Source organism: Notamacropus eugenii, chromosome 4 (genome assembly GCF_028372415.1).
Source record: "Notamacropus eugenii isolate mMacEug1 chromosome 4, mMacEug1.pri_v2, whole genome shotgun sequence".
In the NCBI taxonomy this organism is placed as follows: domain Eukaryota; kingdom Metazoa; phylum Chordata; class Mammalia; order Diprotodontia; family Macropodidae; genus Notamacropus; species Notamacropus eugenii.
Window position 1 is genome coordinate 403,641,691 of NC_092875.1, and position 22,000 is coordinate 403,663,690.

A 22,000-nucleotide genomic window follows, 5' to 3' on the forward strand; every position below is an offset into this window, starting at 1 on the left:
GCCAGTAATAGCAAGCTTGGAAAGAGGATCGAGTTTATTTGTTTGATTTTAGGTGGTGGGGGATGTTGAGGGGAGCATAACGAGTCCTATTTTGGACATGTTGAGTTTCAGAGATGCCTTCAGGTCATTTAATTTGATATATCCAAAAGGCAGTTGGTACTTTAATATTAGAATTCAAGTCAGAGGTTAGGACTAGATAGATAAAACTGGGAATCATGTGCATAGATGCAGTTATTGGACCCAGGGGACCTGAGGATATCATCAAAGGTGATAGTACATAGGGAAAAGAGAAGAGGGCCTAGGACAGAATCCTGGGGGACACCCTTTTCTAGAAACTCTTTAGCTTATCAAAGCTAGTGGCCTCTCTATCAGTTAGGTGTTTTTGCAGTTTCAGCCAGTTTGGAAAATGATGGTGGCAGTGGTGGTGGTAATGCTGGAAACTCTTGGGTTAGAGCTGGTCAGGTGTTTTATGAGGAAAGGGAAAGTTCCACCCAGGTCTATCTGATTGGGGTCCTACCTAGGGGCTACTTATCAATTAAGACACCAGAAGTTTCTTTCTTATTATGTTCCAAGTATTGTCATAATTGTGGGCTTCTGGGAAAGGGCTGAGAAGGAAGTAAACAGTTACCTCTTGGACCTGGGGGTCATGACTAGGGAGCAATTGGTCTGCTGGACAAAAAAAAAAGTCACAAAACCCAGAAGTTTTTTGCAGGCTGTAGTAGAAGCTTGGTGTTTACATTTTTCTAACCAAGTAGTCTCAGTGTTAATGCCACAAGACCAAGCACAGATTCTTGGGCCACTTTGCTGATGACATCCTCCCATTAATGACAGACCTCTGAGATTGGCCATTTTGAGTCTCTCTGATTTGACTCATTCTATACCTCATCATCTTTTCCCTAAGAGAAGTATGTGCTTGACTCTATCAAATTCTTTCTGAAAATATCGGTAAATGACCCTTCCAGCATTGTTCTTGAGCTGCCTCACATATTCTCTTACTATCTCTTTACTTGAGTGTCAACTCTCTATCATTAGAGTGAGGTGGTGCAGTGGTTAGAGGGCTGGGTCTCAAGTCAGAAAGACCTGAGTTCAAATCAAACTTCAGATACTAGTTTTATCACCTTGGGCATATCACTTAACTTCTATCTGCCTCAGTTTCTTCAGCTATAAAGTGAGGTTAATAATATCACCTACCTCCCAAGGTTGTTGCTATGAGGACTGAATGAGATAACAGTGGTAAAATACTTGGCACAGTGTCCAATACATAATAGATGCTTAATAAATTCTTGTTTCCTCTCCTTCCCCCAACATAGTTAAGAAAACACCCCCCCCCTTTATTTTGTTCTCCATGAGCTTTGTTTCAATTCAAAGGCAGTTTCAATTCATCCTGAGCTTTAGTATCATTGATATTCATACCATCACTCTGTGTCACATTTTGTATTCTTTGTGTTAGTTGCCTTTGCCCATTTTCTGTCTCCAACCTTTAGTATCTCAGCTGGTGGTACATCCATTTTAGTCTTTTCAGGCAATTCTGCTGTTTCATCCACATTTAAATTATTTCCCTTCTTATGTTCAGAATTTCATTCTTGAGAGTTTCCAATTGCTCCTTTGACTAACTTCTGTAGAATTTTATTCCATGGGATCCCAACTATTTTTTATATAATTGTCCATTTATTTTAATGACCTTTAAGAAAAAAAAATATTACTTATGTTAAAATGGCTAAGTTTAGAAAGTGTTACCAGATTAGCTCAACAGTAAAGAAATATAACCTGCTACTTTTAAAATATATAACATTCTGAAGCTGTAGTACTCCCAAGTTTCTGTGAACAGGGTTGTTTTCCATGAGACCTCTCTCAACAGGGTAGCAATCAGAAGTTTTCCAATTATTTTTCCAATGAATCCTTCAAAATCCATTCTTCCCAAATCTAAAGTGCATAGCATACTGTCTGACTTTCTTCTTCTCTATCTAGGGTGTAGTAGTTTCCTATCATTTCAATCCCAGGGACCAACTCCTCCCTGTTGGGGAGAATCTGATTAAGAATAGTAAAACCATCCTAACTTTGTTCCCTGTCCTCCTCCCCCCACCTCCTTTTTTTCCCCTTTTGGTCAGGATTACTAGAGAATGCTATAATATAACTGTCTTCCACCAAGGCTTTGGTAGTTTTTCACAATCTTCTTATCAAGAAAGTAGAGAGGTGTGGTGTGGATGATGGCACTTAGGTAGATTCCAAACTGGTTAACCAAGTGCGGTAAAGAATGACTTGAAGGTAACCCAGAAGAACACTTTTAGGGAGGTAGCATAGGGCATCAAATTTACAGTTGACACAAAGCAAGGGATAAGATAACTATGGACAGCTAAGTGGCACCATAGATGCAGCATGGTGCCTGGAGTCAGGAAGACTTGAGTTCAAATCTGGCCTCAGACAGTAATCAACTGGGTGACCTTGGGAAAGTCACTTAACCCCATTTGCCTCAGTTTCTTCTTCTGTAAAATGAGCTGGAAAAGGAACTGGCAAACCGCTTCATTGTCTTTGTTAAGAAAACCTGAAATGGAGTCACAGAGAGTTGGATACAACTGAACAAGAAATAATAAATGACTAAAATACTGTATTGCACAATCAGGATCCAAATAAAAAATCTAAACAACCTGGCAAAATGGGTTGAATATAATAGGATGGACATTTTTTGATGGGACCTCAGATTTCCTGATGAGGAAAGCTCTCTTCAAAGTGAAGACTGGTGCTTGCTCTGCAACTTGGGTTCATGGCAATATGAGAATTTATGAAAAAAGACCTTGAGGTTTTAGTGTGCTCCAAGTCAACAGTATTAAGGGGTAGCTCTTCATCCTGGGAGTACTGGCATACACTTGCTTGAAACTAACACTAATTTGACAATAGCTCTGTCATTTGCCACTTCCTTTCTATTGGAAATGCTAAAGAAGCATCTCATTTTTGGTCGTTGTTACCTCTCATCTGGATTACTTTCATAGCCACCTAATTTCCCCAGTGATGGTCTCTAGTCTTTCCCCTACCCTCTGTTCTAGCGCCTACTTTAGTGCTGCCAGTTGATATTCTATTTATCCCCAGGATATTCATCTTTGCCTACCACACAGTCGCCTGTTTTGTATATAGTGAATACAACACACCCATCCATTTGAATTAAGCCTGTCAGTTCTTTATTAAGTGGAGAAAATAGCATCTTGTGAAGGAGCACAAACAATCAGACTTGTCAGGGTGTTGTCCTGAAAGTCTGCTTTTGAAATAGCAGAACTACCAGCCACTCCAGGCTTAAGTCTAAACCCTAATGCTAAAGATTGACAGCTTGTAAATCCATGTAGTATATATTCAGCTACAAGATCACTCACTCCCACAATGACATCAGCAGTTTTGCGTATTTTCACCGTGCCCAAGGAAGGTGGACTTAACTGTCACCATAGCAAGACTAAGAATGAGGAAGTTATCAGGAAACTGAAGACTCCAGAGGTGAGGATGGCTTGCTAGTTTAGAAGTAGGAAGTCCAAAGCATAGTGTGATGAAGACAGTAACATCTGCATTCCTTTTACAACTGACCCAGCTCCTCCTTGTGTTTAGATTGATTGCAATGCAATTAAATTCAGTTCATGTTTATTGAGTTTCTATTACATGCTAGACAATACTACGTTGGGGGAGGGGGTGGGGGAGAGAGAGACAGACAGAGAGACATAGAGAGAGAAACAAAGAGAGGAGAGAGAGAGGGAGAGAAAGAGAGAGGGAGAGAGAGAGAGAGAGAAGGAGGGAGGAGGGAAAGAAGGAAGGAAAGAAAGAAGGAAGAAGGAAAAAAGAAGAAAGATAAAGAAAAGGAAATGAAGAGAAGTAATGAAAAAGAAACAAGAAAGAAAGGAAGGAAAGAAGAAATGAAGGGAGGGAAGTAGAAAGGAGGAAAGGGAGTCACTGACCTAAAGGACTTTACAGTCAACTAGAGGAAAATATATATAAAGAGATTAACTAATTTTAAAATATGTCCAAAGTAAATACAAAATCATTTTGGGAAGAAAAGAAAGAAACTAATCACTGGGCTGGGGGAGGGGGAGAATCTACAAAGTCCTTACGTAGGAGATGGCACCGGACCTCCGCTTTAAAGTAAGCTCAGGCTTCTTCATAGTAGATGTGCACTCTAGACATGAAGAACAACCTATGTAAAGGCATTCAAAACATGGAATGTCCTGTATGTAGAACAATAAATAAGTCAATTTGGTCATGGCACAGGAGTTAAGGGGAAGAGGGGTTTGTAAAAGTAGGGTAGAGGCAGAAATTCAAGGACTTTAAGGGCTAAATGACTGAGTTTATATTTCAACTTAGAAACAATAGGGAGCCATGGGAAGCTTCTTGTTGGAGTGATTGGTCAGAGATGTACTTCATGGATTTCATTTTGGCAGCCAAGTTGAGTAAGGATTAGAGAAGAGAAGCTGAAGACTGGGAGACCAAGGAAGCTATTGTGGTAGCCTTTGTGAGAAGTTAAGGTCTACACTACAGTGGTGACTGCATGAGTAGAGAGGAGGGGGCTGAAATGGGGGATGTCATGGAGGTGGTGCCAACAGGAGTTGGCAATTGATTGGATATGGAAGCAAGGAAGAAGGGGGATTTAGGAATGACTTTAAAATTGAGGACTTGGGTGAATAGCAGGATGATGGTGTCCTTGAAGGGGAAAGATGGGTGATGTAGCATGAAAGAGTGAAGAGAGCAGTGGTCTTGGAATCAGGATATTCTGAGTTCAAATCCCACCTAAGATGCTTACCACTTGTGTTTGGACTCTATGTGCCACCACTTCCTTATAAAGTGGGGGAGGAATAGACTTTATGTATACTAAACCCAACTCAAAGGCCTGGATATCCTAGAATCATGGATTTGAGAATTGAAAATTACCTCAGCAAATATCTATCGAAGACATATATTTGTTTAGCCATTTTTAAGTCCTGTTTCACTTTTTGTGACCCTATTTTGGGTTCTGTTGGCACGGATACAGAAATGGTTTGCCTTGCCATTTTCTTCTCCAGCTCATTTTACAGTTGAGGAAACAGAGGCAGACAAGGTTAAGTGACTTGCTCAGGGTCACACAGCTAGTAAGTTGTATATTTCAGCAAATATTATATACATTGAATATATAACATATATTATATCGCAAATTATACAAAATATATTTGCATAATGTACTGTAATTAATATTTATAGCGTACCTATATAAATATACTGTGTTTATATATATGTGTATACATACACACTTAATGTGTGTATATATATGTGTGCATGCATATGTGTATGTCTATGTGTATCTATATATGTGTGTGTGTTTTATATATAATCATTAAATGCAAGGGATTTCGAGAAGGAAGGCACTAACAAAGAGATGATCAAGAAAGGCATCTGACAAAAGATGCTGTTTGAGCTGTATCTTAGAGAAAGTGATGGATATGGTGCAGTGCAGATGAAAAGGAAGGCATTGTAGTTATAGAAAACACCTAGTACAAAGAAACAGAGATGGGAGATGAGTGCATAGCGTAAAGCATCAAATAGGACAGTGTGGCTGGAGAGTAGAGCACAAAAAGGACAGCAATATATAGGAAGGTTGGAAAGGGGACAGCTTGTCCAAGAAGTTTAATTTGATCTTAGAGACAATATAGAGTTGCTGCAGTTTGTTGATCAGATGAATGATGTAATCCTTGAGGAACATCACTTGGGTGGCTGTGTGAAGGGTGGAGTAAAATAGAAAGAGGACTGAGACAGAGGGAACAAATATTTTTAACCTAGAACTACTAAGTGAGGCAGTATGTCCTGAAAGACCCGAGTTCAAGCTTTACCTCTGATTCATACTGGCTCTGTAACACTGGATAGGTCACTTAATCTTTCAGGATTCTCACCAACTCTGAAAATAAAATGTAAAGTTGGTGCTAGGCACTGGTGGAGGGAGTTTACCTGTCTGAGAGTTACCTGTATCAATGAAATTCAAGCCCCACCCCTATTGTCTGGCAGGCACTGCACTTTGTGCTAGACAGAATATACAAAGAGTTAAAAAAAAGTAGATTAATATGGAAGGGAATTCACTAAATGATGTGAATTTAAGTATAGAATCAAGATTCTAATTTCAGCACATGTATTCCAACCACAGATAACTTTTAGATTTCATTAGAGATCAAAGTCTTGAATAAAGACAGTAACAAATTGTGTCATGTCCTTGGGCTGGTTTCCCCTTGGTATATCTTTAAGTGGCCCAATCATATAAAAGGCAGAAGATCAGGACTGAATGGTGGATATGGAAGGACCTCAATTACTGATCTAGGGAAGCTCTTCAGGGTTGTTTTGGCATCAGTGAACACTGCCCTGGGGCAGGGAGAAACCAAACCAAACAAAATAAACAAATCAAGAAGTGTTATTGATACAATATGTCTTTTCAACCAAAGCACTGTGTCTTAAAGAAGTAGGGCACTGGAAGCAATAACCATTGAGCTTTTTTTAGTCTTTGGGAAATGGTACCACTTAAGGTTCTCCCAGCTAGTTAAAAAAAAAAAATCTGAGATTTCATTTTGACACAACTAGAAAGATCTATAGACTGCAATAAAACCACATAAGAAAACACTACAACAAATCAAAATCGCAGTCTGGCTAATTTTTCTTCTGGGAATAGGGAATTGCTAAATGTTACCAAAGTCTGGAATTGTTAAAAAGTATAATCATTTTTCCATCTCCTTTTGTACTTTCTTCTTTGGATAATGAATTTAGTTATTTTAAAAAATAAAGCCTATTTGATTTTTAAAAACATCCCTGTCATTTTCTAGTGACTACACACATGCTCATAAGTTTGCCTTGAAACAAAGAAATAGTTACAAAAACAAACCATCACATTGGCTTTCTCTTGTAGGCTTCCATTTGCCTTTGTCATCTGAAACCAAGATTAATCATTTTATTGGAGTTCTGCTGTTCTTCAAAGGATTTTCCCCCTTAAGATTACTGAAGTTCTTATATAAATTGTTTATTCCTGCTTACTCCACCCTACCCCAATTTATATGTCTCTCCAAGTTTCTCCAAAGTTTTCATATCCATCCTTTTTTATGTCACAATAATATCCCATCATATTCACAAGCCGTAATTTACCCAACTATTTCTTAGCTGATGAGTACTCTCCATACTTCTAGTTTTTGCTACTATAAACATTTTGGCAGATCTGCCTTTGATATCCTTGATATATACATACATACATACACACACACATATATATAAATATGCACACACACATACACATATATATTTATATATACATATATACACACACACATATATATGGGGAGAGAGAAGAGAGATCACTAGATCGAAGGATTTAAACAGCTAAAATAATTTTCCGATAAAATTCCAAATTGTTTGCCAGAGTAACTGTACTAAGACACAGCTCAATCAATGGTAAATTAGTGCACCTGTCTTCCCACAGCTTCTCCAACAATGACTACTTTTTGTCTTTTTAAATTCTTTATTGCATATACTTTTTAGTATTCTCAGTACTTCCAATGAAGACTGTGGTTGAGCAGAGTAGATGGCTCAGGAGGAGAAAGTGAGGTTGGTGACCTTGCATAGCCCTCCCTCACTCAAATCAAAGTCAACTGCAAGTCATGGCATCACTTCCCTTATGTCATGGTCCTCTTCAAAAACAAAGGAAAAAACAACCTGTGAGTAGAAGAACAAGTTGCCTGAATGGGGACCAAGCTAGTTGGGTAACTCAGTTCTCCCTCTGCCTCTGCCTCTCCCTCTGTCTCTCCCTATCCCTATCTCCTCCTCTCCAGAGGGAGGTAAATTTATAGTTAATTTGAGGTTTACTACCTAGATTCCTTCCTCCCTTCCTTCCTTCCTTCTTTCCTTTCTCCTTTCCTTCCTTTCTTCCTTCCTTCCTTCCTTCCTTCCTTTCCTCCTCACAGTTCACTCTGAAGCTCATACCTTCAATCACAATGGGTTCTTGACCAAGCACCACTTAATGGCTACATTTTGGGCCCTCTTGTCTTTGAGTGAACTTAGAGTGAATGTCAATGGTAACTGTTTCTCTTGGAACAGCAACCCTAAGGGTCTACCTATCCCAGCTTGATTTTTGGTTTTGTTTTTAATTAAAGAGGCCAATCCTTAACTCACTTCTTAAAGGGGCAAGACTTGAATGAGGATTACTTCACTTTAACTGAGTACCTGAGAAGGCCTTAGCCTAAAAGGACAAGGAGTCTCCCATTGCATCCTGGGCCATCTCCAGTCATCCTGATGAATATCTGGTCACTGGATGCAGATGGCTCAGGAGAAGAAAGTGAGACTGGTGACCTTGCACAGTCATTGAAATCAAAATCGGCTAAAAGTCATGTCATCATTTTCCTGATGTCATGGTCTTCTCATAAAGCGAAGGACAAAGACAAAAACAACAAAAAATGATGGAGCAGAGTAGAATGCTATGACTTGGAAACTGCTGAAGGGATCCAGGGCATGGGAGCCCTGCAGTTCCACTCCCTTGCTTCCAGATAACATGATAAGGTTCCTCTTTCTTGGATCTGGTAAAAGAGTTATGAAACCATTTCTTGGGACCAGTGCTATGAAGCCTCAGCACACGGACAGTCTTTAAGATAGTAGATGCTCATCAGAGAAACTATAGAAGAATTTCTTTTTAAAAATTATTTATTTTTAAACCTTTTCTTTAAATTTTGAGTTCCAGATTCTCTTTCTCCCTTCCAACCTTCCCCCACCCACTTAGAATGCAAACAAGATACCAATTATACATATGAAATCATACAAAAGTTATTTCCACATTAGCCACATCACAAAAAAAGCAAAAAAAAAAAAAGCCAGAAAATTATATTTAAATTTGCACTCAGAATTCATCACTTTTCTTTCTGGAGATGGATAGCATTTTTTTCATTATGAGTCTTTTGGATCATCATATTGATCAGAGTGGTGAAGTCTTCCTCAGCTGACCTTCACTGTAATGCTGCTACTGTGCAGAATGATCTCCAGGTTCTTCTCACTTCACTTTGCATCACTTGATATAGGTCTTGCCATCTTTTTCTGAAATCACCCCCATTGTCACTTCTCATAGCACAATAGCACTCCATCACACTGATATGCCACAACTTGTTCAGTCATTTCCCAGTTGATGAACATCCTCTCAATTTCCAATTCTTTGCCACCACAAAAAGAACTGCTATAAATATTTTTGTATACATATAGGTCCTTTTCCTTTTCTTTATAATAATCTCTTTGGGGTATAGATTTAGTAGTGATATTACTGGGTCAAAGTATGTGCTCAGTTTTATAGCCCTTTGGGCATAGTCCAAGTTGTTTCCCAGAATGGTTGGACCATTAACCACTACACCAGCAGTTCATTAATGTACCCATTTTCCCTCATCCCTTCCAGTATTTGTAATTTCTGATAGGTGTGAGGTGGTACCTCAGAGTTGTTTTAATTTGTCTTTCTCTAATCAATAGTGATTTAGAACATTTTTTCAGATAATTATAAATACTTTTGTCTCTGAAAAAGTTTGTTCATATCCTTAGACCATTTATCAATTAAGGAATGGCCCATTTTTATACATTTGATTCAGGTGCATTTGAAAAATGAGGTCTTTATCAGAGAAACTTGCTGTAAAAAAACTGACTATTATTTCATTGTGTATCTTTCAATAAAATATAGGTTCCCTGATTATCTCTTTCAATTAGGTCTATTTTTGCTTTTGCTTTGAGATCACAAATTTTACCCTGGCCTTTTTTTTTTTTTTAACTTCAACTGAAACAGTGGATTCTACTCCAGTCCCTTATTTTAACTCTGTGTGTCTCTCTATTTCAAGTGTATTTCTTGTAAATATATTGTTGGATTCTGGTTTCTAATCCATTCTGATATCTGCTTCCATTTTCTGGGTGAGCTCATCCCATTCATATTCACATTTAAGTCTGCTAACTGTATGTTTCCTTCTATACTTTCACTCTCAAACTGGTTTAGCTTGTCTACTGAGACTGTTTTCCTGGGTTATGGCTGCTGCACATGCTACAGCTAGTTGGAACCATAGGTGAGAGCTGAGTGAAAGATGGACACCAAAGGTGGATGAGCAACCCTGAAAAGCTAGAGGTTCTGGTAATGACAGTCCTCAGACTTTGTGAGTTAGCTTCAGGCTTTTTCATGCTGCTGTCTTTATAGGTAGGTCTGGGGGGGTCAGGAAGTTTTCAGTGCTTCCAAGATGGTATGATCTGGGGAGAAGCATGGTCACCAGTCTCTTAGTCTGTGCTCTAGTACTTACCTAAGCAGGACTCCTGCTCCCCTGTAGCCACACATACTAGTGTTCCTCTTGGGCCTGGAGCTGTGACCAGGTTCCCTGCTCCCTTGCGACTGACTACAAGTACTCCTCTCTGCCCTGCACCCAGAACTACATATAAGCAATAGAATTGCCAACCAACACCAGATCCATCCAGTACCAGTAAAGGCTCCCTTGTAATCTCTTTCTGACCACTGGCAGCTTAACCCAGACACAGTAAGGGCCACCTCCAAGGTTCACTGCTGGGGCTCCTCTTGCCCTCTGGGTTTCACAAACCTCTCCTGCTGACCTCCTAAATTGACTTACACTGGAAAAATGCCCTTTTTTTGGCTGTGCTACTCCAACATCTGATTTGAGGCCTTATTTTAAAGTGCTTTGGAGGGGAATGTTGGGAAGAGTTTAGCTGGGTCCTGGCCTGTACTCTGCCTGCCATCTTATCTCCTCATTTTGAAGAATTTCTTTAAAACAAACAAGCATCTCTCTTTTCTAAATTGTTTTGATATTTGGGGGATTTACAGATATTCTGTAGTTCAGATTAAGTGAACATGGTCAGAGCAGCTTTTCTAATGATCATTAGGCGGTCATGATATGCTCTTTTTGAATCATAGTAGTCTTGGGGGAGATATGCGAACTACGAGCAGGTCCCTGTGCGCTTTCATGTGATGGATGGACTTCAGCAGTTCTACCTAAACCTGCTGCAATGTATGGTGGTATGCTTGCAAAGTGAAACATCTCTGTTCCAGTTTCTAATTAAAACGCAGACAGAGCTCAGCGTTAGAACAATGTGTCTGACAAAAATGCCTGAAAGCAGGATGATGTAGGGAGATGAAACTGGAACTAGGCCCTTTGCCCAGGCTCTTGTGTCTTAGGATTACTCTCTACATAATATATTAAGTTGCATATGGTACCATTCTGAAAGTTCATTACAGGTAGGGAAAGTAAAGTGAGTTATAGGAATAAATTCTGCTCTAAAGAAAGTCTCTGAGAGTGGGCAGGCCAAAAATACAACCAGCTTTTTCTCATCTTGGAAGCAGTACTGAGGCTCTGATAAATGAAGGTTATTGTCTTGGGTCCAGAGCTTGAGGCAGGGAGAGGAGGCTGCCCTGCCCTGGGACCAGGCAGTGATGTTGAGGCCAGGGGAAGATGACTGCCTAAAAAGGAGGTTCTTTAGGAGTAATAATTGGCCATCATCACCTAGGCAAATTAGATCAGACTCCTATCCCTTGTCTCTTCTCAATACCTTGTCCATCTCTTGGGCTGCTTTTTAGGAATACTTTTCTTTTCATCTTTAAAAGTACCTTCACCATTTTTTCTAGTTTGCTGCTTGACTAGTCTTCCTTGACTCATATTAGACTAGTATCAGGGGTGGGAAACCCACAGCCTCAAGGACACATATAGCCCTCTAGGTCCTCAAGTGCAGCTTTTTGACTGAATCCAAACTTCAAATCTGTGCACTTTCCAGAGTTCTTTCCTATTCTGATCTATGATTGTAATTATAATAGTGGCTTATATTCTGTAGCACTTTAAGCTTATAAAAAACTTTATATCTAGTACCTCACTTATGACCATGAATCTGTAGACTCACACACATCTATTCAATCCAAAGAGATCCACATGGGCCTGGTAAGCTTTTCTGGTACCCAAAGGCCTGTACAGCTACAAATGTTTTCAGCTCATTGGCTATCTGAATACTATGCTTTCTCCAGGCCCTGCTCCTCTTCAGAAGAGGGTGGTGCAGAGGGGAGCTTCAGCAGTGCTGGAGAACAAGTGGGCAGCAGTCCCTTCTTCAGTTATAGGTGGCCCCTACTAATGTCATAGAACTGGGACATGCCTTAGACCTTTCGCTTGCTAGGTGGGGGATGTTGGGAGAAGGGAGTTTTCAATGCTACCTGTAGCAGGCAAAATGTGGTCTCATAGCATGCAAATCTCACCGAGGCATTGTTACTTAGAAGAGGTAGGTTTTCCATTCTCATTAACATACTACTTCATAGGTCCCAAACTGGGATGATTATTTCTTCCCAGTAGCTAGCATTTGTATAATGCTTTAGGGTTTTGCAAAAGCATTTCACAAACATTATCTATTTTGTTTCCCTCACAACAATCCCTTAGAGGTGAGGAAATTGAGACAGACAGAAAAGATAAGTGACTTACCCAGGGTCACATAGCTAATAAATATCTGAGGTGGGATTTGAACTCAGTCTTCTGGATTCCAAGTTCTGTGCTCTGTACACTCTGTATTTGTTACCTTTCAATTTGTTTCCCATGTTTAAAGTCTTAATGTTAGCTTGGATGCTTCCTCTTCCCTCACTTATTATATTGACTGGTTACCAAGCTCTGTCAATTTGACCTCAGTCAATCAATTAACAAATGTTTATGAAGTACCTACTATGTGCCAGGCACTCTGATGGGCACTGGGCATATGAAGACCAACAATGAACAATCTCTTCTCTAAAAGAACTTGCATTTTATCAGCAGAGATGATATGTACATCTGTGAGTATGCATAGCCTAAATATACTCCTCTCCCTCCCAAAGCAAGGTAAATTATATATAAGATTTAAAGAAGGAAGGGCACTAGCAGTAGTGGGAGCCAGGAAAAGTTTCTGTAGAATGTGGTGCTTAAGCTGTGCTTTGATGAGAAGGAATCTCTGATGGAAGTGAGGAGCGAGTGAATTTCAGGAATGGAGATCAGCCAGGACAAAGGCATGGTGATGGGGGATGATGCATTGTGTGTAAGGAATGGGGTGGACAGTTTAGTTGCATCATAGAGTGTCAGTAGGAGAATAACGCAAAATAAGAGGGGAAAGAAAGTTGAGGCCAGGTTTAAAAGTACCTTAAAAGCCAAACAGGAAAACTTTTCTTTTATCCTAGAGGCAATAGGGAACCACTGGAGGTTCTTGAGTAGAGGAGTGGAATATTTGTATTTGGAGTTAAGGAAAATCACTTTGGCAGCTCTTTGGTGACTGGATTGCAGAGGGCAGAGAAAGGAGGAAGGAAGACCAACTAGGAGGTCAATGCTATAGTCCATTTGTGATGCTACGAGAGACTTAATTTTGATGGTGGCTGTGTGAGTGGAGAGGAAGACATGAGTACAAAAGATGTGGTCAATGGAGAAACAGCAAGATTTGGCAAAAGCCTGGGTCTGAGGGAGGAGGGAACCTGAGGACTTAAATGAGAACCTGGGAGATTAGAACCATGGTGCTGTCATCAACAGAAATAGGAAAGTTTAGTAGAGAGTGGTTTGGGAAAGAAACCTTCCCAGCTTCTTTTCTATCCAACCCTGTTGTCTCTTTTCACATTACCCTAGACCAGGATTCAATTCTATCCAGCTAGATTACTGCTGCCACTCCTCACAGATCTTCCCACCTCCAATCTCTCTTTCTCTCTGTCTCTGTCTCTCTGTCTCTGTCTCTCTCTCTGTCTGTCTGTCTCTCTCTCTCTGTCTCTCTCTCCCTCTTTCTCTCTTTCTTTCTCTCTCTCTTTCTTCTCTTTCTTTCTCTCTCTTTCTCTCTCTCTGTCTCTTTCTCTCTCTCCCTCTCTCCCTCTATCTTTCTCTGTCTTTTTGTATCTCTCTGTCTCTATCTGTCTCTCCTCCAAACCATCCTTTATATCATTGCTAGGATGTCCTTTCTTAGGAAAATATTCGATCAAGAAGAAAGGAAACAAGAATTTATTAAGCATCTACTATGTGTCAGATACTGTTAAGCACTTTACAAATATTAGCTCATTTTATCCTCACAACATCCCTGAGAGACAGGTGCTATTATTATCCCTATTTTACAGTTGAGGAAACTGAGGCAGACAGAAAGTAAGTGACTTGCCTAGGATTCCATAGCTGGTGGTGTCTGAGGCTGGATTTGAATTCAGGTCTTCCTGACTTCAGACCTAATACTCTATCCACTGAGCCACTTAGCCAGCTCTGGATCAGCTTGCACCTCTGCTCCAGAACTGTGATGGTTCTCAGTTATCTACTATATACGTTTGAATTCCTTTGCCTGAAATTCAAAGTTAACACAGTCTGGTGCCCCTCTACCTCTGCCATCATTTACTCAAACTATTCCCCATCACATACTGAATGCCTTAGTTACACCGGACTATTAGATATCCTGCCATACCACTCCTCTATTGCTCATCCCTGGGCTTTTGCTCACAATGTTCCCTAAACCTGTAAACTTTACCTTTTTATCCTACTTCCCTCATTAAAGCCTGAGGCAGCATGGTATAGTGAGAAAAATAGAGTAACACAGAAAGGAAAAGGATATAAACTATGAGGATTGAGTACCTGCACTGCTTAATCAATGTTTAATTGATTGACCTGTAGTAAAAGGATCTGGTAAATTCCCCATTGGACTAAAGCATTCTGAATCTCATTTTCCTTCTCCTTAAAATAAGGGATCTCTACTAAGATAATTTTTTGCTCTAAATCTAATGAAATTCCCCTCCTTACCCAAAGCCTTCCTTATTGCCCCTGATTAGTAACAATCCTTCCAGCCTCAATCCTTGAACAACCTGGTCCTTTGGACCAGACTTGTAATGTCATCAGTATGGGAGGATTGTTGATTGTCTTTTCTCAGCCCTGGTGGAGTTGAATGACTAAACCAATTCTGACTTCATAGTGATATAGACAATACAACCATATTACTCTTGGTAGTTATTAAGTTTGGTTGGGTAAGAGGAGAGAAGGAGATTTATTTAATCCTTGTTACATCAAAATTCACAAAATAGTAAATCACACTTCAAGAATATTATGTGATCTGTCTCTGACAGCTAAAAAAAAAGATCTATTGGGCTGAGGGTTAGAAATTTGTTTATTTATTTCCATGAACTATATTTTTCATTGAAGATCTTCCTATCGCTAATGAACGTTATCACTGAAGAAAACAGGAAATGTTTTTTTTTCTTTAGGTGGAGTTCATTGCATGCAAGGGGAAGACATCATGACATTAATCCTTTCTGCAAATTCTTGAAGTCTTTCAGTCACCAGAGCACCATGCAATGTACCATATTTTCTCTAGGAATAAAACTACATGTATACTTTTAGGACATTATTCCTAACAGCTCCGAGTCATAAGGACTTGATATCATCCCCATCTTATAACTGGAAAGTGGCTTTCACACTATGAATAACCTGTCAAGGATGATGTCCAACTAAGGCTGAGACATATGCTGCTGTCTCCTTCAGTACTTTAATGGGTTTGTGATCTGATTAATGTAGGTCCTCTCGCCAGTGATACAAATCACAACCTATCCATATCCTGTCATCTTGCAATTCTTGCCCATGTCCTCCTATAAATCTTTCATAGCTTTCATAGGTCTGCCCATGGTGCTGGGGACCTTTTTCTAATTCTCCTGACACTTCATGAATAACAATGGAGCACACATACTTTCCATTGGATGTCCCTTGCTCTTGTCCCATGCCTTCTCTTTTAGTCATCTGTCATCAACAAACATTTATTATGTATTTACTATGTGCCAAGCATCATGCTAATCCATCATGTCACTTCTGTGCAGTTTGATCTTGAATGAACACAGGAATCATTTCTTTCCCTATAGTCACATTCATTAGAGAAAAGATCAAAATGAATAACAAACTAATAAATAAAGTCAAGCAATTGTGGTATACAACTGCCTTTTAAAAACAGACAATATAAAAAATATACAAAGTCAATAGAAGATATTACCATTTTGTAAGGAAGCTTAACTGATGCCAATCCCTTGCCATACCTAGGAGACTAAAAGTGCTTAGAAACCACCTAAGCCAACCAATGTTTGATCACCTTTGCAATTGGGGAGACATTGCAGCTAAGGATATAAACTTGCTTATAGGACTTTGTGGTTCCTACTGTCATTGTCATCTTTGTTAATCAAAGGTCTTTACTTGATCGAGGAAGAAGGAAAGAACTTTAGCATCTTCAAACAAAGAAAGGAAAAGTTAGTTCTATAAAACCCTGTCTGCGTGCAGAACATGGTACTTGAGCTGAGAGAAGTGCAAAGATTATGTAATATAGGTTCTTGTATTCACAGAGCTGACAATTTAATGGGGGGGTACAACATCGCATAGATGTCTGCCATACAAAATAATACATGAATGGATAATTGAGGTGAGAAACAAAGAGCTTTGTGACTTCCAGTGGGGAAAAGGAATCAGAAAAATCTTTGTGGAACATTTGAGTAGAACTTTTAATGACAGGCAGGAATTTGTCAGATGAGGAAAGGGAAGGAGGCTGGGAAAAGGCATGAAAGTGAGAAGATCTAGAGACTGTTGGGCACAAGACATCTAGTTTGACTAGAGAGTATGTGATCACAATAGTAATAATGACCAACATTTTCATACTATTACAAGTTTTGTAAAATGCCATATATGTGTGTGGATTTAACTTTATATATAAACACACACTTTTATTGCATATAACATATAACACTACATTATCTTTATATAATATGCAATCTATATAATGTAATATAAAATTATGTAACATATAGGGCTATATGGGGTGTTCAGGGAGGACTAGTACTTCTGGTATAAGGGCTTTCTAAGTCCTTTTCAGGGCTGCTCATTCACCTTTGATATCCACCTTCACCCAACTCTCTCCTGTGGCTCCAAGAAGCCATCACGTGTGCAATGGTCACACCCTGACAAAACTGTCTCATCAGACAAGCTAAGCCAGGTGGAGGGCAACCAACAGGTTTCCAAACCATCAGTGACTTAGGGGGATGTCTACCCCAAGTGTGTAAAGATCCCACTATTGGAATGGGAGGATGAGAACAATTTGTTCCAATGGCCATGAAGGCAGCAGAAGTAGATGCCAGATGCCATGGAGCACTTAGACCTTGGTCAAGGTCATCCACTGCATTCCGGACCATTGCTAGTCACCTGGAGTTTTGTCTTGCCACTGGACCTTGATGACTGGAAGAGAGAGGGAGGATGATGACTTTGTGCATCTCTGCCTCACATCTAATTGACATGAATCGTCTTGTGATGTCATTGGTCTTCTTTCAAAATGAAGACTGAAGAATGATGATAGCTAGATAGAAATAGACATATATGTGTCTACTTACATCCATTTATATATAGCTGTATTTTAAATGTATATCTGTATTATGCAGCAAGAAACTGAAGGTCAGAGAGGCTAAGTGACTTTGCAGGATTCAGGAAGCTAACATCTCTTAGGCAGCATTTGAAGTAGTCAACCTCATCTTTATTTTCACAGATGAGAAAACTGAGACCCTGTAAGGTAAAATGTATTGCTGCAAGTCTCCTGGGTAGTAATTGGCAGCATTTTGGATTTCAGCACTGGGTCTCTGACTCCAAATACAGTGAGTTCTCTTCCCATTCTACCATGCTTCCTCTTAATGATAAAACCAAAGATTGGAACATGAGAACCTAAATGAACAGTGATGCTTCTGACAGAAATGGTGAAATGAGGAAGAGTGAAGGGAGGGAAAGATAGGAAAAGAGCTTAGAGAAGCTTGAATTCTTTGTGGCCCTCAAGCGCAATATGGATTTCCATTTCTATCAGTTCTTCAGGGTCAAGACCCCTGGATAGGCTCTGGGGAGGGGATGGAGTCCATCTCCTAAAGGCAAGGAAGACCCTATATACAAGATATGTTTTTTTCATATAGTGTTTGAAATGGAGCATCTATGGCCTGGAAAAATGCTCAGTAGCATGTATCTTGGCATTGAATCAGTCAGTTAATGAATACTTATTAAGCACCTACTATGTGCTGAGTCCTGAGGACATGAAGAAAGGAAAAGAGCAGTCCCTGCCCCCAAGAATCTCACAGTCTAATGGGGGAAACAATACACAACCACTGCGCGCAAACAAGAGAGAAAGAGGATGCAATGGAGATAATTAACAGAAGGAATGCACTGTTGTTAAGGAAGGTTGGGAAAGGCTTTCTGTAGAAGGAGACATTTTAGATGAGGTTTGAAGGAAGTCAGGGAAGCTAAGAGATAAAAATAAGGAGGGAGAGTATTTCAGGTATAGGGAAGAGTCAGAGAAAAGGCCTGAAACTGGAAGATAGTTTTGTTTGAGGAATAACAAAGAGGCCAGTTACTGGAAAGGTTAGGTGGGGCAGGCAGGTTTTGAAGGACTTTGAATGTTTAACAGAGGACATTTTATTTGATCTTGGAGGTTATAGGGAGGCACTACGTTTCATTGATTGAGAAGAAGAGGTGCATGGTAAGACCTTTAGGTGCTTTAGGAAGATTTCTTTGACAGATGAATGGAAGAGAGATCAGAGTAGGGAGAGACTTGACCAACCAGCAAACTATTGCAAAAGCATGAGGTGATGAGGGCCTGTACCATAGTCATGACAATGTCAATGAGTGGAGCACATCTGATGTTACAAAGTAGAGTTCAGGAAGAAAAGAGAAAGCTCTCAAATTTTGACAATGCCTCCAAAATAGGTTGAAGATTCAAGGTTGTACAAGGCCTTGGTCCTTAAAACTTGTTGACTGACTGAGTCTCTGTAGAAGGACCAAGAGATACACATTGACCATGACTTCTACAACAGTAGAGATACAGCATATGAGCATGCATTGATATTCCATGGAGCAGATTGATAGAACACCTTCAGACACAAAGCAAGATATTAATGAAATGACACTGGAACATCTAGTCTACCCTCACTCACTGTTATGTTCCAGTAAAAAAAAAATAAATTTGAAAGACTAAATTAAAAAATGAGAAATGGAGACATATCTGAGAATTTTGTGTGGATGACAGGGTGCTTTTGACATGATAAATTGGGAGTAGGCTATTGCTAATATATTCATTCATTTAAAACTTCTGTGTGCTACTTTGGAGGGGAAACCTGATGAGTAAACTCCACGCTGGAAGAATCCATTAAACTAATCATAATAAATTTTTAGTTCTTATATATATCATGTTTAATCTCATTTATACTGGGAACTGGGCTTGAAGTTGGTCAGGAGCAGACTTACTAGACAAGGCTCCTGCTTTTTTCTATTTCCTGTCCTTTCTGAGAAATATACTTGTACACATACACACACACATGTGTACACACACACATGTATACACACATACACACACACACACACATACACCACTGTATTTCTGATTTCAGCTGTTCTTCTACCCCACTTGCTCCCTCCTCTACTACAGAGTGATGAAAAATGTTTAATAACCAGCTGTGCTGGGGGAAAAAGTACACTGGAAAGGAGTGAGACACAATAAACTCTTATTAAGTACCTACTATGTGTTGGGTACTGTGCTAAGCTTTTCACAAATATTATCTCATTTTCTGAACGCACTTTTAAGGTTAATCTGCATTATTAAAATTTCTCCATCACTTGAAGTATCAACAATCAACAGGATGATAAATCAAGTCCTGATTTATTGCATTTGCTAATTTTAAAAACAAGTGCTCTCACTGAAAATTTAACAATTGGCTCTTATAAGTTAGTAGCAGCTGGCTCCAGCCCACTGCCTCATCATTCCCCCTCCAGGCTGTAATTAATTTGAAGTGGTACTTCAGTGAGAACTTAAAACATATTATCTGTTCACATTGGCCTGGCTTAATACCATCCCATTTCTAGTCATCATGTTGGATGTTGGAATGGTGAGCAGGGCAGCCTAATAGACCTGGCAAAGTAGAATGAAATAGAGCTGTTTTGAGAGTGATCTGAACCTCCACTTCTAATTTGCACAGATAGCATTTAGCGAAGATACCTAAGAAAATAGATGACAACTGCGGATGTAATTAACTGACCACCAAACATTTTCTTTGGGGAATTTTCTAATTAGGAGTGAAAGACAAGTGGACCCAACTACGACCACAACAGGTGGGGGAGGGAACCACTCTGATTATTTGTTTGGCTGATTGGGAACTTTTCCTTCTCTCTTGTGCTGGATGAGCTAATCTTCAAGGAAGGAAATTGGGGTGTGTGTATTTGTGTGTGACGTATCAGGTTGTCCTCTGCCTTATGTGACTCATTCATAATGGCTGCCCTTGGTTGTTGTTTTTTGACCTTTGTTTTGGAAGAGGACCAATGACATCATGGGGTGATGTCTTGACATGTGCGTGAATTGGATTTAAGTGAGACAGAACTGTGCAAAGTCGTCAGCCTCACTCTCTCTTCCAGAGTCATCAAGGTCCAGTGGCAGGACAAAAGTCAGGATGACTGGCAATGGCCCAGGATGTATTGGATGATCTTGGCATCTTGAACGTTGAACCAAGCTCTAAGTCCTCCACAGAGCCTGCTTCAGCCATCTTCATGGCCCTCAGAACAAATTGTTCTCATCACCCATTTCACTGGGGAAAGTCTTCACATACTTGGTGCAGACATCTCCCTAACCCATCTATGAGTCTGAAGCCCATTAGTTACCCTCAGTCTGGCCAGACTGGTGATATGGTTTTACCAGAGTGTTACCACTGTACATACTACAGCTTCTTAGGGCCACAGGTGAGAGTTGGTGAATCAGGTGGACACCAAAAGTGAGTGGAAAAACTCTTGGTAAGAATACTATGAAAATGCATTACTGATGACAGTCTGCGTATCTGAGTCAGGTTTCTGGACAACAAGTCAGAGCGATATTTATAGTTTCAGCCATCTATATAACCAATACATATTGTATGGGTAATAAGTAAAAGCAAATTCAAGATTTTAAAACATGAGAGTACATATGACATCACAGGAATGACAGATTTGGAGGAATAGCATTTATGCCTGAATTATGATAATAGAAGGATATACCTCCTATAAAATAAATAGATTAGACATAAAGTAGGATGATATTTTGGGAAGATATGCGCATGTGAAAATCCATGAAATTAATGGAAGAAGCATGGTAGAGAGGTTTTGGTTAGCACAACTGGAGAGAGAAATTAAAGTGATATAATATAGTTGTTTAACATTCTAAGGCCAGTACTAGAGAATTCATTTCAATCAAACAGATGAATTAACAGTTAGTGAAGTCCTGATATGGGAATAGAACTAGCATGGAAGTAAGATCTTCTAGATCTATTTGTACTGGGGAGGGCTCAGGGAAGAGTTGATCAAGATACTTCTAGTCAATTGATTTCTCTCTAGTCCAGTTAATGATAACTAAGAGACTAAGAGACCAGTATCAGAGACAATAAGATGTGGAGATCTAAACAGAATGCAAATTAGAATATCCATCCTGTAGATCTTTTATGAAGTGTGAAATTGTTCCTCAGTAAAACTTGCCTCAATTGGAATGCAGCTAGCTTCTGATTGGCCAAAATATCAGACACACCCCTGGTAACTTTTTAAAAAGTGGACCATCTCTAGAGAGTCAGGTTTAGCCCAAAGGCAGCTCTAAGGAGTGGGAGACTCTTGCAATCAACAAGACAGCCAGCTATGGAAGAGGACTCCAGCTTTTGAAAGGGGACCACTTCTTGCCACTTGTGGGGAGATTTCTTTCCTCCCATTCTCATTACCCTTGGTATCTTGGTTTTGAATAATATTTCATTTTTCCTATTTACATGTAAAAACCATTTTTAATATTCATTTTTTTTTAAATGAGTTCCAAGTTTTCTCTTCTCCCTCCCAGAGGCATAATTTAATGTAGCTTTAGCCTTGGCTTGAGACTTATCCAATAGGAGAAAGTGTACGTAACAGGGAGCAGGTCCAATCAGCCAAAGCAGGAAACACTGCTGAGAAATTAAGGTGTGTGAGCACTGTGAGCTCCTACCCTTTCCAGTACATGCTGCATCTTC